This window comes from Leucopleurus acutus (genome assembly GCF_964270905.1).
Source record: "Leucopleurus acutus genome assembly, chromosome: 17".
In the NCBI taxonomy this organism is placed as follows: domain Eukaryota; kingdom Metazoa; phylum Chordata; class Mammalia; order Artiodactyla; family Delphinidae; genus Leucopleurus; species Leucopleurus acutus.
Window position 1 is genome coordinate 6807223 of NC_139159.1, and position 18959 is coordinate 6826181.

Here is an 18959-nt window from a genome sequence, read left to right on the forward strand (position 1 = left end):
TGTAAACAATTCTTAATGTTAAATCTCACTTGATTTGAATAGCAAGAATGTTTTTGTTTGTTCATAAAAAACACATTAGAGTAGCTTTGTTAACAGGGGAAATAAAAGAACTTTAAGGCCAGAAATGATTATTAGTGATAGCCACTATATTTGATTAAAATAAATTGACTTGAAATATTAAAAATTATATTTGTATGCACCTAATAAAACAGTTGCAAATCAAATCAAATAAAAATCAACAGAACCTCAAGGAAAAGGTGCAAATCAACTGTCAGAGTGGGAAACTTTAACACTCATCTTTCACAGTTGACCAAAACAAAAAATTGGGATATAGAAGATTTAAACAACATAACTAACAAGCTTAAATGAGTGAACATTTATAGACTGAATCATGGAGAACAATTACAAGATTTAAGCATATATATATGGAATCTAAAAAAAAAAAGTTCTGATGAACCTAGTGACAGGACAGGAATAAAGATGCAGATGAAGAGAGTGGACTTGAGGACACAGGGAGGGGGAAGGGTAAGCTGGGACGAAGTGAGAGAGTGGCATGGACATATATACACTACCAAATGTAAAATAGATAGCTAGTGGGAAGCAGCCGCATAGCACAGGGAGATCAGCTCCGTGCTTTGTGATCACCTAGGGGGGGCGGATAGAAAGGGTGGAAGGGAGACGCAAGAGGGAGGAGATATGGGGATATATGTATATGTATAGCTGATTCACTTTGTTATAAAGCAGAAACTAACACACCATTGTAAAGTAATTAAACTCCAATAAAGATGTTAAAAAAATTTTAAGCATATATTATGCTATAAAACATGTTTTTGTAAATTTTAAGCACTTTCTTTTTCTCTCATTTTACAGTTCTTTCTCAATTTACAGTTTTACCCCCATTGAAATAATTTTGGAATTAATTGCAATTTTGAAATTTTGTTTGCTGTCTAAATATTTATAAATATTCCATGGACTTTCAAAAACAAAATATATGAAGAGTACATAATCCAATATAAACATTAGCTACAGGGGCAAATTCTATATCACCACTGTTTTTTTTGGTTGGTTGTTTTTTGATCTGACAAAGGCCAAGAGAAGCACTTAAAGTCTCCCACAAAATTTGTTTTTCAGATTTTTCTTCTAAGACAAGAGTCTTACATATCGTGATGCAATTTTATTCAACATACAGTATATCTTGTGCATATGTTTTAATAATGTGGCCAAGGAAGCCCTCTTTGAAGAGGTGATATCTGAGCTGAGATCTGGTTCATGAAAAGGAGGCAACCATGTGAGGATCTGAGAGAAAGGGGTCAAAGCTAAGATCATAACTAGGGAGAGAGTTAGGGAAGTTTAGTGCAAGGGAACCAGGCGCTGGAGCTTGCTGTGTGTGTGGAAGAGTACTGGGACATGAGGTTGGTTAGTTGGCTGGGATTCTAGAGTTCCTAGAACATTGAAGAGCCTGGTAAGATGCAAGTCTGGCTGCAGTGGCATGAGCCTGTCCCATTAGCAGCTGCTGAGAGAGGGACAGGAGCCTGCAGTGGCTCCAGCAGACCAGTTGGGTGCAACTGAGACGAGAAGTATCATCTGTCAGGCATCAGGTTCTCTTGGGGAAGGGGGACCAAAGCAGCTTCACTCTCCTGAGTGTGCATGTCCATCAGGAGAGAAGAGCTCCAAGCAGACACTCAGGGAGCCCAACAGGGGCCAGATTGGAGTCATCATGTAATATAGAATATGAACTTTAGCTGTCTATATTAGTAGACTCTCTCCAACGTGAACTCCAGGAGGGTAGGACTTTGCTTCATTCATAGCTATATGCCCAGCACCCAGAACAGTGCCTGACATACAATATTTCAATAAATATGCATCAAATTAGCAAATAAAAGAATGATAGTAGCTAGGATCCCTGATTTTTTTTCTATGACTAGTGTGGACTGGGAATGTAAGAGTTAATGTCATTTTCCAAATGGAGATTCTTCTTTAATTTAGCTACATGGTTCCGGATTGTCAATATGTGTAGAAAACACAGCCAACTCTTTCTCTCTAGTCGTATCTTATCAGTGTCAGCTGAACACAAAGCCCCATTGTTGAGATATTTTTCAAGAGAATTTGCCTTTAGTGATAATGAAAATCTGAAAAGGAGAATTCTATCAACTTCAAGACTTTTCTTTGTTTCCGTCTAATTATTAATTAAAACTTCCCACTGAGGAAGTAATTTTTCCCTTGTTAAGCATGATCGAATTAGGAAACATAAGAAAAGCACTTAAACCATAATAAGAATGTCACTTGGTAGTTTATTAAGCTTTTGGATCTGATATGCAGCCCAGAGAAGTCATTCTCTGTCTTCATGGGTGAAAGGACTAGAACTGACAGAATTCATGAGCATGAAAAAGTCTGAGTCATGCTTTGGAGAAGCCTAGTTACTTCGTCCAATTTCTAGTACTTTTAGATAGTAGGAGGTGATCATTTTACGAGTAGCTACAAATGCTCAGCTCTCTGTTCTTAGTATATGCCTGCATGTGACATAGAAGAGAAGACAATCTCCACTCTTGGCCTAAGAAGAGTTGCATGTCCAAACCATTAAGAAACACGTTATTGTTCAGTAAGATTGCACTTGTAGATTTTTAGCACTTTTGCCGTTAGCCAGATCACTTACAAAGTCATATGCTGTCAAAACCAAAAGTATTCCACTAAAGACTGTTATTTAAAAGTTTCTAGTATTATTTTCAGCACAGCTAGTGTTCACTGTGAGTCGACTCCAAAAACCATAGCGTTTTGATACACTTCAAGTAATTTCTATTTGTTCTTTTTATTTACACAGATGGTCAAGTGAATATGAGATAAATCTTTGTTGATGATGGTAATGGTAAAACCAAAAAATTTTTACATGTGAAAAACACTGTCATGATTGTGATGCTAGTCTTAGTATATAAAGTGCTTATCTGAGAATTAAGACGAAAACTGAACAATCCAATTGTGAAAAAGCAGATGTTTCAAAAAACTTACAAACTTGGTAAAAGCAAAATTTTTCAACTTAAATTGAGTGCTGAAATTGGTATAGAAGTGAAATGTTCTTTCAAGCATTTTAGGACCTTTTCTTTTGTAATAATAAATATGGTTCCTACTACATTGCTCCTCTTTTGGGACTGTATCACTATGACTCATGAAGAAGTCAAGAAAATACATAATAACTGCAGATAGAAAAACACAGAAACACTCATTACATGGTTAGCAAGTCCGTACTGAGAAAAAAGCTTAGTAGTGGAATTTCTTATTCTAAATTTTAATGTGGGGGTAAAAAGTTATCACCTGTCAAAATTTATTTGAATCTATCTAATTCTCTCAACTTCTACAGCCAAAAAGCCTCCACCACCTCCACGGCAAGAGCCTTTTAACTTGTCTTTTCCTCCACTCTTGTCTTTCCACCATTCACTCTCCAATAGCAAACGTGGTGATCTTTTTAAAATGTTGTTTGGAACAAGTCACTTTCCTGCTTAAAACTTCCCCTAATATCCCCTTCACTCAAGATGCAAAGTCATATCCCTACCCCTGGCCTGTAAGGTCTCATCTGGTCTTGTTCCTGGTGACCTTTCTTACTACCTGCCAGCATCTCTCCTGCTCACTAGACTCCAATCACACCTACTTCTTCTAATCCTGAAACACACCAAGCTCTTCCATGCCTCAGGGCCTTTGCACTAGCTGTCACCTGTGCCTGGAAGATTCTCCTTTTGCCGAGAGCTTCTCAGAGCTGTCTCTTTCTGTCCATTTAGCTTTTGGCTTAAATATCAACACTGCAGAGGTGTTTCCTGGCTTCTCCATCTCAAGTCACTGCTTTGTCACTCTCTCACATCACCTTGAGGTATTTTTGTCACAGCCAGAGTGCTACCTGATTTATTTCTTGCTTCTTAACCTGTTTACTGTCTAACACATACTAGAGAATGAACTCCATAAGTCCGGGACATATTATCCTCTTATTAACCTTTTAAAGGCTACAAGATCGGTAGTGGTATCCCCTATTTAATTCCTGATGCTGGAAATTTGTGTCTTCTCGACTTTTAGTCTTGCCCATCATGCTAGAGACTTTAATTTTCATTGATTTTTTCCCCAAAGGATCAGCTTTTTGTTTCATTAATTTTCTCTATTATAGTCTTATTTTCAACTTCATTAATTTCTTCTCTCATCTGTATGCTTTCCTCTTCCTTTCTTTGGGTTTATTTTGCTCTTCTTTTTCTAGTTTCTCAGTAGAAACTTAGGTTATTGATATGAGACCTTTCTTCTTTTTTAATGTAAACATTCACTGCTATAAATTTACCTCTCAGCACTGCTTAAATTACATTCCATATATTTTGATAAATTTTGTTTTCATTTTCATTCCATTCTGTGCATTTTAAAATTTCTTTTGAGATTCCTTCTTTGACTAGGGACTATTTGGAAGTGTGTCTTTAATTTCCATGCATTTAGAGAATTTCCTGCTGTCTCTCTAGTTATTGACATCTAGTTTCATCCTACCACGATCAGAGAACACATGCTATTTGATTTAAATTTAAATTTGAGGTTCATTTTAGCATATCCAGGATATATTCTAGCTTGGTGAATGCTCCATGGGCTCTTGGAAAAAATATGTATTCTGCTGTTGTTTGGTGAAATGTTCTATATATTTCAACTAGAGGCTGTTGGTTGATTCTGTTGTTCAGATCTTCTATACCTTTGCTGATTTTCTGTCTAGCAGTTCTCTCAGTAGCTAAGAGTGGGGTGGGAAGTCCCAAGTATAATGGTGGATTTGTGTACTTTTCTCCTTTGAGCTCTATCTGATTTTGCTTCATGTATTTTGAAGCTCTGTTGTTTGCTGTGTACACAGGATCACTATGTTTTCCTGGTGGATTAATCTTTTTATCATTGTGTACTATTCCTCTGTATCTAGGAATTCTCTTTGGTCTGAAATCTACTTTATTAAAGATTAATGTAGCTACTCCTGAGTTTTGTTTTTTTTTTTTGGTAATAGCTCCATTGAGATATAATTCACATATCATACAATTCATTCAATTCAATAGTTTTTAGGATAAAATGTTGTGCAAACATCATCACAATCATTTCTAGAACATTCTCATTGCTCCAAAAGGAAATCCCATGCCCTTTAGACATCACCCCTCAATCCCTTCAATCCTTCCATCCCCCACTCCAGACCTAGTCAACCGCAAACTGACTTTGTCTCTATAGATTTGCCTTCTGAACATTTCATATAAATGGAATAATATATGGTCTTTGTGACTAATTTCATTCACTTAACATAATATTTTCTATGTTTATCTATTTCATAGCCTGCCAGCAGTACTTCATTCATTTTTATGGCTGAATGGTATTCCGTCATATGAACATACCATATTTTGTTTATCCAGTCACCAGTTGATGGACATTTGGGTTATTTTCCCCATTTGGCTATTATGAATACTGCTGCTATGAATGTTCATGCACAAGTTTTGGTGTGAGCATATGTTTTCAATTCTCTTGATGTATACCTAGGAGTAGAATTGCTGTGTCAAAGGGTAATGCTATGTTCAACTTTTTGAGGAAGTATTAACATGTTTTATACAACGTCTGCAACATTTTCTATCACACCTGCAGTGCATGGGGCTTCTGATTTCTCCAGTTCTTTACTAACACTGACGGTTGTCTCTGCCTTTTTGATTCTAGCCATCCTAGTCAGTATGAAGTGATATCTCACTGCGATTTTGATCTGCATTTCCCTAATGACTAATGATTTTGAGCATTTTTCATGTGTTTGTTGGCCATTTGTATATCTTTGGGGAAATGTCTATTCCAACACTTTTTTCTTTTTTGTGTGTGTGTGTGTGTGTGTGGTATGTGGGCCTCTCACTGCTGTGGCCTCTCCTGCTGTGGAGCACAGGCTCCAGACACGCAGGCCCAGTGGCCATGGCCCACGGGCCCAGCCACTCCACGGCATGTGGGATCCTCCCGGACCAGGGCATGAACCCGCGTCCCCTGCATCGGCAGGCGGACTCCCAAGCACTGCGCAACCAGGGAAGCCCACTTTTTTCATTTTCATACTGGGTTAATTGTCCCTTTATTGTTGAGTTGTAAGAGTTTTTTCTGTATTCTAGGTATAAGTCCCTTATCAGATACATAATTTGTGAATATTTTCTCCTATTCAGTGGCTTATCATTTCAGTTTCTTGAAGGTGTCCTTTGAAGTATAATGTTTTGATTTTACTGAAATTCAATTTATCTGTTTTTTTCTTTTGTTTTTTATGTTTTTGGTGCCGGGACATCCTACCTCACACTATAACCAAAATTTAACTCAAAACAGATCAGATGTCTAACATAAGAGCTAAAACTAGAAAACCCTTAGAAGAAAACCTGGGTAAATCTTTGTGACCATGGATTTAGATCATCTTTCTCTTATCACATTTTAGAGTTCTCCTTTGCTTGTCTCTTGCACCATTTCAAGGATTTATACCTGTGCTTAGTAGAGAGGAGCAGGGAAAACTGGTTCAATGCCATCTAGTTCAGACTGAAAGTTCTACCTAATAAGTATTGATACTTTTAAAGTGATCTAATATAGCTCATCCAATCTTTGGGTCTCCTTACCTGAGCAGCCTGGGCTGGGTCATTTCAGTGGAGTTTCTCTGTCTTAGCAGGATTCTTTGGGGGCTTGATCCATTCCATTTACCTTCTGCTTAATGGACTTTATATCAGGTCATGAATGGGGGTTGTGATGAGTTATCAGGGAACCTCTCACCTCTAAGTTCCAGCTCAGTTAAATTCCTTTTACAAAGGGAAGTGTCATCAGTCACTGCTTTGTCAGGAGACGGGGAAGGGGAAAGCAGTGATGCTCACTCTAGAGTGAGAGCTAGGGTTTACCAGCTCTGTGGCTCTTCTCAGGTCCCCACTATAATTGCTAGGATCCTGCACTGCCAGTGTATTGATTCCCAGAAAAGGGGTTAGTCAGAGAATCCATTGCCTGAAATTTTGCCAGGCTGTGATTTCCTTATTTGGAATGCAGAAATCTTATAATACTGGTGAATATTTATTGAATGTGTATTTGACCGAAAAGGATGAGACAGGGGTGTTCTGTATATAAAGACATTATCTTTGTGTTATCTGCAGATTAGCACTGTTTTCGAAGTAGGCATTTCATGCTATATTGGTCTTATGCTTTGTTTAGAAAAGTGATGTCCCAATGCAAGATAAAACATTTATTCCTTAGTGTACAAAGGCTTTTGTAATCCAGATTGAGCATATCTCTCCAGGCTCTACTCTCTCATAATCGTACTTTCAGAAATTATTTGCATATCCCACACTCTTCTTTAACCTGAATCTTTTTCACATCGTATTCCATTTCCCTGAAATATCCATCCATACATTTTTTACTTGCTCTCCAGAAAGGTCTATCTAGCTTTGTATTTATTTTGTGTAACTTCCTCATTAACCAGTATATAGCTATCAAAATTTAGAATGTTTTTAATGAAATTTCTTCCTTGGATGACTTTTAGAATCTGAATCATTAATGTAATCAACACTGGCCTATTATATAATGATATGGGGTCATCTTCAGGCAATGGCTACAGCAGACTATCAAACACTGGTATCATATCCAGTGGTCTTCACTTTAGCATATGAGCCAAAAGGAGAAATGTAAGTCTAACAACTCATATGAAGTCATAAAACTGTATGTTTTATGGTAGACTGGATAGATGCTCACCAAACACATTATTTCTTTTTGAACACACAGTGAACTGTTAAACTGCACTTCCTAGCTTCTTAGCATTTAGATGGGGCCATGTGAATAGCTTTAACCAACGGAATTTGAGCAGAAGTGACATATATCACTTCTAGACTGAGGCAGGTAACAGCAATTGTTCCTCTCCCTTCAACTCTAACCCCACCACCTTCTAGCTTACTGATGGGAGGCCAAGCTTTAAACTATGTGGTGAAAATGGTAAAGATACAACGTGAAACAACCTGGACTGGATGGGATCACCTATCCCCCCTCCTTCATGGACCCACACTGAAATACACTGAGGTGATTATTTTCAGCTGTTTGCAGACTCTGACTAATGCATGTTTTATTATTTAGCTAAGTGCTCCCATGATTACTGTCTCTCCGGGCGCGTAACCTATGATTTTGAAGAATGATAAATAACCAAAAATTCCCTCATGCTTTTTAATAAACTCTATATGAATAAAGCCATAAATATTTGTTAATTCTTAATTCTATATGGGATAACCAAACTCCAAGTAGTAAGCATGTATTCCCTAAGGAATTCTTGACTTCTGAATAATAAAGAAAATGTCATAAAAATCTATGTGCGCTCATTAATTTTACCCAGACTTCTCTGAAGATGCCAAAATTTGCCTGGAAACCTGTGTCACATGGCTTCTTGAGTCTTTTAGGAAAGTCTTGTGCACTAGGCCCCACTTCCTTTTGCCGACGCACAGATACTCTTCCAGCAGTTCTCTGTTTTCTCTTCTGCATCATCAATATTTTTGCACCTGATGGATCTTCCTATCACCAAACCAACATGCTGTTATTTTTCTCGTGTTACGTAAGAATTCTCTTGACACCGCATTTGCGTAATTTATATTCCCATTTCTCAGCTCCTTTTTGAAAGAGAACTTTTCAAAGAATTGCTTATGTTTGTTTTCCTTCATTTTTCCTGTTCTCATTTTCTCTTAAGCCCCCATCAGTCAGGCTTTTGCTCCCACAATCCCACTGAGCAACTCTTGTCAAGGTCACCAAAGAACATCCATGTTACTAAATTCAGTTGTTGGCTCTCTGGCAAGTGATTTCATGCTCCTAATTGGGACACTTTCTTCATGTGGCTTTGAGGACTTCAGTCTCTTTAGGTTTTCCTCCTAAGTTACTGGCTACTCCTCAGTCTTAGTCTTATTGTTTCCCCCCATGCTCTACAATGTCTTGGTAGCACAGTGCTTTAATTGTAGTTCTTGATCTTCTTTTCCTCTCCATTTATACTCACATATTTGTTGTTCTCATCTAGCCTCATGTCTATAAAACCACCTAAATGCTGACAATTCCCAAACTCATGTCTCCAGCTTAGAACTCCTTCTCAAATTCCAGATTCATATCTCCAATTCTCTCCGAACATCTCCACTTGGGTGGATAATAGATAAGACGTCTCAGACGCACACTGTCCATGCCTGAAAAAGCCTCAGGTTTCCTTCTACTCTCTCTGCTGAGAATCTGTTTCATCTCTTTGAAGGCAACTATCCACTTCCAGTTTTCAGGAAAAAAAACCTTGGAGTTTTTCTCGAATCTTCTCTTTCTCTCACACTCCACAATCAAGTCTTCAGGAAATCCATTTGGCTCTATTTTCAGAATATATTCAGACTTTTCATACTTCTTACCACCTCCCCTGTTACTATGCTTCCTAGCTGGTCTCCCTGCTTCTATTCTTGTATTTCTACAGTCTGTTCTCAACAATAGACAGATTAATTCTTATAAAATGTGAATTAATCATGTTACTTCTCTCCTAAAATCCCGCCAGTGGCTGCCCATTTCAGTAGAATTGAGGCCAAAGTCCTTATAAGATCTTATATTTTCAGGCTCCTGGTTACCTAGTTGGTCTCATTTCCTACTTTTCTTCCTCTTTTCCACTCTGTTCTAGCTACTTTGCCTTCATTGTTTCTCCTTGGATGTGCCAGGAATTTTTCTAGCCTGTGTCTGTCTACAGTCTCTGATAAGAACACTCTTCTCTTAATTATCAAACTCCTTCAGCTTCAAGTTATCATTCAAATGCCATCTTTCCAAAGAGGCCTTTGCTGGACATCCTATTTAAAATTGCAGCCACTCTTTTCCCTGTTCCAGCTCTCCAAATCCCTTACCTTGCTCTCTCTCTTTTTTTTTCTTTTGCCTTGCATTTAAAATCTTGTAACACACTCTCTAACTTACCTATTTACCATACTTATTGTTTATTGACAGCCTCCACTTCCACTGGAATATAACTTCCACAGGAGCAGAAATCTTAGTCTGTTTTGTTCACTGATGAATTCAAGAACCCAAGATAAAGCCTGGCACAAAATACATGCTATGGACATATATACACTACCAAACGTAAGGTAGATAGCTAGCGGGAAGCAGCCGCATAGCACAGGGAGATCAGCTCGGTGCTTTGTGACCACCTGGGTGGGTGGGATAGGGAGGGTGGGAGGGAGGGAGATGCAAGAGGGAGGGGAGGGCTTCCCTGGTGGCTCAGTGGTTGAGAGTCAGCCTGTCGATGCAGGGGACACGGGTTCGTGCCCCGGTCCGGGAAGTTCCCACATGCTGTGGAGAGGCTAGGCCTGTGAGCCATGGCCGCTGAGCCTGCGCGTCCGGAGCCTGTGCTCCACAATGGGAGAGGCCACAACAGTGAGAGGCCCGCGTACCGAAAAAAAAAAAGAGGGAGGGGATATGGGGATATATGTGTATGTATAACTGATTCACTTTGTTATACAGCAGAAACTAACACACCATTGTAAAGCAATTATACTCCAATAAAGATGTTTATATTTATTAAATGAGTGAATAAATGAATCTTCCATCTGAAAAAGTCAATATCATCACCAAAGAAATGATCATTTCTAATTGTTACAAATTAATGACTTTGATCTTTTTTACATGAAAAAAATCATTCATCATCTAACAGATCATGGAAAGATTCACAAAACAACAAAATATGTGGACTGACAATAAACTTATAGACAGCAAGCATTATTTTTCCAATCTGAATCAGAGGAACTTTACCAGAAATAGAAGGTCTTTGATGCTGAGGCATAAATAAAAGCCAACACCCCAGCCTGATTAGATTTTGCAATTCAGAATATGAACAAATCAAGTCTTTGTGACTATTTTCAATGGTTATTAAAATAACTTATTCATATTAATATTATAAATCATACTAGGAATATATTCTTAACTTGCTTTATTAGCCATGTAGTTGCATAAATGTAATTATTGATTGCTTTTAAATTATTATCTGAAAATTACTTAAACTTGTAGCTTCTAAGCTAATGTTTCTCAAAATGTGTTCCCAGAAATGTTAACAGGCATTTCATGAAAATGTGGAGTCCAAGCTCAGGTCAGTTTGGAAGACATTGAGTGAAACAGGTTTCTTTACTATGGGACTGCCTTGTGGATTTCAATTTTCAAATTTGTGGGCAGCATTTCCTAAATTTACTTGATCACAGAGCCTCTTAATCAAGGATTATTTTAACTTTGGGAAATGATGCTACACACAGGTCATACAGCTCAAGTATCAAGGATCACACACAGATCAAGTATCAGATTTATGGTCAAGTTTCTGTTGTGTCATTCATTTCTTCACATATGATTACTTAGTGATAGCAATTTGTAGAATATCAGCTGTATGAGTAGAAAAGATTGCAGATGTCTGGATAGAAGACATAAAAAACCTAGGTGGGAAAATAAATATTTGTACTACACTAAGGTAGAGGGTCTAGGGTGTCATGACAGCCAAAACTTGAAGGAAATGGTAAATAGAGAAGGAATAGAGATTGAGGAAAGGATGGAGAGAGGGTTGAGGAAAAAAAAAAAGTACAATTGATGCTTTCCATTCCTGATATGCAGACAGAATCCAGATTTGGGGCAAAAGAGAAAGCTCTGTGGAGGCCTCTGAGCTTGTGTTTCATTGAAAGTGAACAAGAGTGGGCGCCCCTGATCTATTCTTCCCTCTATTTCTTCTTACATTTGTATGAAAATGATCAAGAGTAAGCAAGGGACTTCCCTGGTGGTGCAGTGGTTAAGAATCCGCCTGCCAATGCAGGGGACATGGGTTCGATCCCTGGTCCGGGAAGATCCCATATGCCTCAGAGCAACTAAGCCTGTGCGCCACAACTACTGAACCTGCGCTCTAGAGCCTGCGAGCCGCAACTACTGAAGCCCGCACGCCTAGAACCTGTGCTCCGCAACAAGAGAAGCCACAGCAATGAGAAGCCCGTGCACCGCAACGAAGAGTAGCCCCCGTCGCCGCAACTAGAGAAAGCCCACACTCAGCAGCGAAGACCCAACGCAGCCAAAAATTAAAAAAAAAAAAGCAAACAAAATGTGCATTTCATATTATACGATTGCTTTTTTTTCCTAGGAAAAGAGCAACAGAAATCAGATTCTTGACATTTGTTGCTCTTTATCACTGAAGTAGTGTTCATTCTCAGATTCTAAAGGCATCCCATTAGCAACACATGGGTGACGTCATTGAAAAAGCATAACTGATGTGTCATAAAATGTTACTTGAAAACGGTAATAGGAAAAAGAGGGTGTGTCATCTGGGGAAAGAAGTCAATAAATCTCAATCAGTTATTAGTTGCATTTATTGGAGAAAAGAGAACACATTTTTACTAATTTTATTATGGTTCAATATTAAACAATTTTATTTAGGGTTACAAAACTGCACAGTATTGAGATATCATTTAGCTTTTGAAAATGATCATTCATCTCTGACTATGTTGCTAAATGGCCTATAAATAATTATATAAATTTGATATTTAATTTGTTCAACTAACTTACTCTGTTCTTTAGGACGATCCATTTTAAGCAGGTGTGCTCAATATTTATGGAGAGAGATTGTTTAGGAGTGAGGTATATCATTTGAGCAAGAGCTATACTCTGACCAGTTGGTTCTCTCATCATATCATCTGGTAGTTAACTGATGTAGTTTAGCAGGTTGTTTACTTAGTTTTGATATCTAGTGTTGGATTAATAAGTTCAGCACTTTGTGTAGATGCTATAGGGAGAGAAGAGTCAATTGGGTGCCTTTTCCTGCTTGGGTGCCAGTCCCAACAGTAGCTTCTGCAGAGTCAGAACTTGCAATGGAATGGAGCGTTTTTCCAGCCCAGTGGCTTCTGCTGGGTTGTAACCAGTTGGCTTACTTTTAAGGGAGGTTGCATAGCCTATAACGACGACACTAGTCCCAGCTAAGTTCATTGTTTCTGCCACCTGCCTTCTGGCTTAATGTTGGAAGCAAGAAGCATGCAATTAAGTATGAGGAAATGAAAATAAATGACACCGTTCATTGCACATTACAAAGTGCCTGGCAGAAAGCATGCTGTTTGTAGAGATCCAGTGGCCCTACAGAAAATGCAGCTCTGCCTGAGAAAATGCTGGGGAGTGAGACAGCGACTCAGGTTTTCCTTGTAACCTATTGTGACCGCAAACCATATAAATTATAGGTGCAACTCTGTAAATGCCCAGGATTTCGGCATGTTTAATGATTTGTAGAAAGTCAATAATTAAATTTGAGTATAAAGGAATATGGTCATAGTGACATGTTTCAGCTGATTTTGTGAGGTAAATTCTAAAAAAAGTAATGACTTTGAAGTAAATAATTGATTTCTTTTGGAGGACCAATCATTTGGAAATTGTTTTATAAAATAAATATTGAACCCAATTTGTTTTCAAAATCATTTCTTAAAAAGCATTTAAGTAAGCTGTATTGGGCTCACTCAGTAAAGGAACGTGCTGTTCATTTGTGCTAAATAAACATCGAAGAATGGGTTCAGGATACTCCCTTGAGTTCTACACATGGACAATTCTACCTCCTTTCCAATGAAGAGTTGAGAGTAGAAGGCATATCACTCTTGGACACTGAGCTCAGGAGAGCATCACTGAGCTGGCAGAGAATCTCAGAAGCCTTCAGAGATTTAATCTAGTTAATAAAGGCATCTTATGGATGTGCATATCATTTCAAGAAGAGAATAGCATTACAGATCATTCTACCATACCCATTTAGTACATGCTGGAGAGAAACTGCAGAACAATTTATTATATGTGATATTTTAAAAATATCAAGAGGGTTGGGGAATTTGTAGAGTACTCAAGAAGCTAAGGAATGGGGCTTCCCTGGTGGCGCAGTGGTTGAGAGTCCGCCTGCCGATGCAGGGGACACGGGTTCGTGCCCCGGTCCGGGAAGATTCCCACATGCCGCGGAGCGGCTGGGCCCGTGAGCCATGGCCGCTGAGCCTGCGCGTCCGGAGCCTGTGCTCCGCAACGGGGGAGGCCGCAACAGTGAGAGGCCCGCGTACCGCAAAAAAATAAATAAATAAATAAAAGAAGCTAAGGAATGGTTCTTGTAATGAACCTATCATTGCTATCTGGAGGAAGCCCAGGTTACAAAGAATGTAGCCTGTAGGTCTTTTCATTTTGCAGAAATCTGCCATAGTCAGGGGGAGATATAAGCTCTGGCCAGCATTCCAATAATGACCGGCACGGGAAATGGCACCTCTGAAACTAAACACGGTAGAAGAATAAGAGCTCAGTAATTAATTAATACTTGACGTTTGAAACATTTATTGTAATTCAAGTTGCTGGTGTCAACATTGCTAATATCAGTAGCAACATAATACTTCAAGTTATGTTAAAAATTGTTTATTCTGGGACTTCCCTGGTGGCGCAGTGGTTAAGAATCCGCCTGCCAATGCAGGGGACACGGGTTCGAGCCCTGGTCTGGGAAGATCCCACATGCCGCGGAGCAACTGAGCCCATACACCACAACTACTGAGCCTACGTGCCACAACTACTGAAGCCCGTGTGCCTAGAGCCCGTGCTCTGCAACAAGAGAAGCCACCGCAATGAGAAGCCCGCACATGGCAACAAAGATTAGTCCCCACTTGCCGCAACTAGAGAAATCCTGTGCAGCAACGAAGACCCAACGCAGCCAAAGATAAGTAAATAAATAAAATTTAAAAATTTGTTCATTCTAACTCACATTTTGATGTCAAATTGCTCAGCAGGTAGAAAAAAGAAGTTAAGGATGTGGATTGTGGATGCCATGATGGCCTGGGATGCACTGCCCCGACCCTACCCCTTCGTAAATGAAGAACTTATTTCCTCTGCCGCTGGGAGTGCTGCTGGAAGAGGGCTTTCTGTTGTAGCTCCTCTTTGAGATTGCCTTGGCTCAAGACAATTGCCTCACTGGAGAACATATCTCCTTTCAATGACTAATCAACATCGATATTTAAGGGCCTGTTCTTCTTGCCCTAACTCAGAACTAGGGTTTTGGAAGGAGTGCAGTTGGAACATTGGTGACAAGGACATCAGGGGAAAATATGTGGATAAATCTCTCCAAATGGTCCCAGAATGTAAAGATAGCTGTGTCGCACGTGAAGTCAGCAGAAGTGGATAACAGGATTTGTTTTGTTAATATCAGTCACCATTCCTCAGCTACTCCTGTCATTGACCAATGACTCATGAACAAAATGGCCAGGGTAGCAGGAATCAAGGGTACACGTGGTCACAGCAACATAGGTGTCTACTCACCAAGACTAACCTGGCCACCGCCACTGCTGAGCGCTCGATCCGCCAGCAGCAGAGGCCAGTACAGAGTCTGCAATGTGGCACCCTTCCCCAGGTTATCAGCCAGCTACTTGGTGGCAGGATGGTTACACTGGAGCACTTCCGTGATGGAAGGGGCAGCATTTTGTTCTTGCTGGAATAGATTTTTACTCTGGATGTGGATTTGCTTCCTCTGCCTGCAATGCTTCTGCAAGACACACCATTTGTGAACTTACAGAATGTCTTATTCATTGTCATAGCGTTCCACACATATTCACTTCTCAACAAGGAGCTAATTCATAGCAAAAGAAGAGTGCCAATGGGCCCATGCTGGTGGGCCGTTCTCTGGTACCATGTTTCCCACCATCCTGAAGCGGCTTGCTAGATAAAATAGTGGAGTAGCCTTTTGTAGACTGAGTTATGGCATCAATTAGGGGACAGTGCCTTAGGGGGAGGGGCAATGTCCTCCAGGAGGTGGTGTAAGATCTAAATTGGCATCCGATACATGGTGCTGTTTCTCCCATAGCCAGAAGCCACACATCCGGGAATCAAAGGATGGAAATGGGAATCCTTCACTCACTATAACCCCACGGTGTCAACTAATGAAAGGTTTGCTTCCTGTCCCTGTTACTTAAGATTCTGCTGGACTAGAGGCCTTAGTTCCAAAGGGAAGAAAAGGGGTCCAAGAATGGTTCTATGGAACCAGAAGTCCATACCGTCACTTGGTTTAGAAGGATTTGTGAAATTCTAAATTTATTTTCTTTTCTAGATGCAGAATTATCTTCCATCTCTTGGACCTCTAAGAAGTGATATGTTTGTTTTCTGTAGCTATACTTATATTTACCTACAAAGAGAGAAAGACAGAGAGAGAGAGAGGGAGAGAGAGAGAGAGCAAGCCGGAGAGACAGAACATGACAGGAGCACACTCTACCTTTGTCAATTTTTCAGAGAAAGAGGAACATTATTTCTGTAATTCATAGCAGCGGCAACATGGCAAGAAAAGCCCAGGCTTGGAGTCAGATGGGCAGCTGTGTTCAAATCCCAATTCCTCGATTTACTAAATTACTAATTTTTCTGAGACTTAGTTTTCTCATCTGTCAAACAGGGATGATTATACCTGCTATCCGTCTATGTTGTGAGTGTGAAATAATTAAATACGGCAAAGTACATCTTAGACGCGGCATAGTGCCTTCTTGGTCATCTGGAGGGACAGTCTTTTTTTATGCCTCTTGTCCTGCAATATTTATTCATAATGATCTTCATTAGTACTTGTAAGTGTATTAATGATTATAATAATTAGTAATAGCACTCCCTTTCAATCTCAGAAATCAGGATGATAAATTATATGTTCACTCTAATCATCATCAAATATTAGTTTGCATTCGCCACTTTTATATTTTTTACTGTTGATAAGATTGCCATAAAGCAGAATTCAAAAATAGTGCTACCTGTGTCTGGTAGACTCAGATTTTAGATGGTGACTGGAACTCCTAGTTTTATTCTGAATAAAAGAGAGTGTAGGTGTTGAAATTTGACTGATGATTAAAATGCAAATTGATTATCTTATTCAAGGAGTTGGCTTTTTTCAAGGGAATGATAAAACAGGTAACTTCTGTCCCAATAGAGTTCTTGAAGAAATCGTAAGATGAATAAAATGTTACCCACCACTTAAACATTACGATGTGAAAGGTTAAAAAATATTTAGGAAAATCATTATGGCTTCATATTTTTAACCACTTTTTACCTGGGATTTCTTGTGCGTGGTTGCACACAAGAATATTCTAGTGGGTAGGGCCTTCTATGGCTTTCTCGCCACGCTCACCAGAGATGGGAAGTAGGTTCGTGGTCCTCTTCACAGCCTCTGAGGACACATTTCTTATCCTTTCTTTGCTGGACAATTTAGAGAAGAATGATCTGTCAGAGTATTTATAGAAGCCATTAGCATGATGAGTGAAGGCTACAGATAACTGATGGCTCTTTAAAAATATGGCCTTAAGAAGAGAAAAGAGAAACTTGTAGGGTGTCTTTTCCAAATAGCAAATTGCTATATTTGGATGGTCTGGGATTATGACAAATGTCAAAGACCACACACCACACAAAAGCAGCTCATTATAGCTGCACACACAGAATGCCATGTTCAAGGCTGAGTGGCTGATTTTGCTGCAAACACTAATTTTCAGATTATACAGTTTGAAAATTTTAATTAGCTATGAATCCTTGAAAGGATAACTTTTCTACACCTCTTTATAATACTGTAAAAGTAAGTTAGATTCTGCTTCAGCAACCTGAGAGCTCAAAATAAGGGTTTCTGTGTGATATTGATTGTTTCCTCTTCAAATGTTAATTTTGAAAATTCATATTTCAGAAGAATTAATGGCCCAATCCTGTGGCCATTCCGCATTTTTAAATGTCATTAAAGTTATTGAATTCTGAAAATGAAAAGAATGAATCTGGTCTTTTCAATTCGATTGAAATTTTACTATTTAATAACATCAGGTCCAGTAAATCACTTAAATCTCTTGGTGGTATATACCTTTTAAATGACTGTTGGATTCATATGCAACACCTTTATTGTTGGGACTGTGGTGTGGACTGTGTGGGGGACAAAGTAATAAAGATTCATTTAATGTACTAGGCTATTTAGACTCAATATGCATCATATTTAGCAAATGTGAAAATTCAGTGAATTGCCAAAAACACAATCCTTGGCAATGGAGGCATTCCACAAAAGATTGCATTCTTAAGGATGATGCCCTAAGTGTGTGTGTGTACATTAAAAAATATATAAAATACATAAATAAAAATATATAAATACACAAAAATATATAAACATATAAATACATACTACATATGGATATTTGTATTTATATATGTATACATTTTATATATATTTACATATATATGTTTAAAATTAGAGCATCAGAACAGACACAGATCATATAATTCTATGTAATAAATTCAGTGTTACAGGTGGGTTATTAACATTCTTGCCTCTCTTATATAACTTTTGCATTTCTTTCCTCTATTGAGTAGGTAATGTCAAATCCTTATACACTATACTATGTGTGTATGTTTACCCTCTGATTCCAGATCCCCCCAAATCCACGTTTTAGAGAGTCTCTGTGGGACAGTGTATTTTCCTTTGAATTTCTATAATTCAGATATATCTATAATTTTCTTGTAGGCTTAAAGCTTCAGGAAGCCACAAATTTGATTCTTTAATCTTTTTCCCTGTGGGACGTTCTAAACCTATACCATCTAAAACAAGAGGTGCACTTTTACAACCTCGTGTTTCACTTGTTAGCATCCGCATTTTGCACATGGGGATACTGAGGTACAGAGAACTCAAGTGCCTTCTCCAAGGTCACACTCTGTCATAGGAACCAGAGCTGGAGGGCTGTCTTAGCACTGTGTTCATGAACAGGCTGCTCCCCTACAGTGCTTTGTGTGTTGGATCATCTCTAACACCATTTTATAGCTGTGTTGTTTGTTAAGCATTCTTCATGAGAAATATACTTTGTTTTACCCAAGTTTCAATCCATTTCCTTTGGTCTCAGAACCAATGGGTTGGTTTTCTTTAGAACAATAATTTCTTCAGATCTTCCTTTCTACCAGTCAGTTTGTCTAGCTCTCCTCTACATTTTAGCGGATTACTTTAGGCA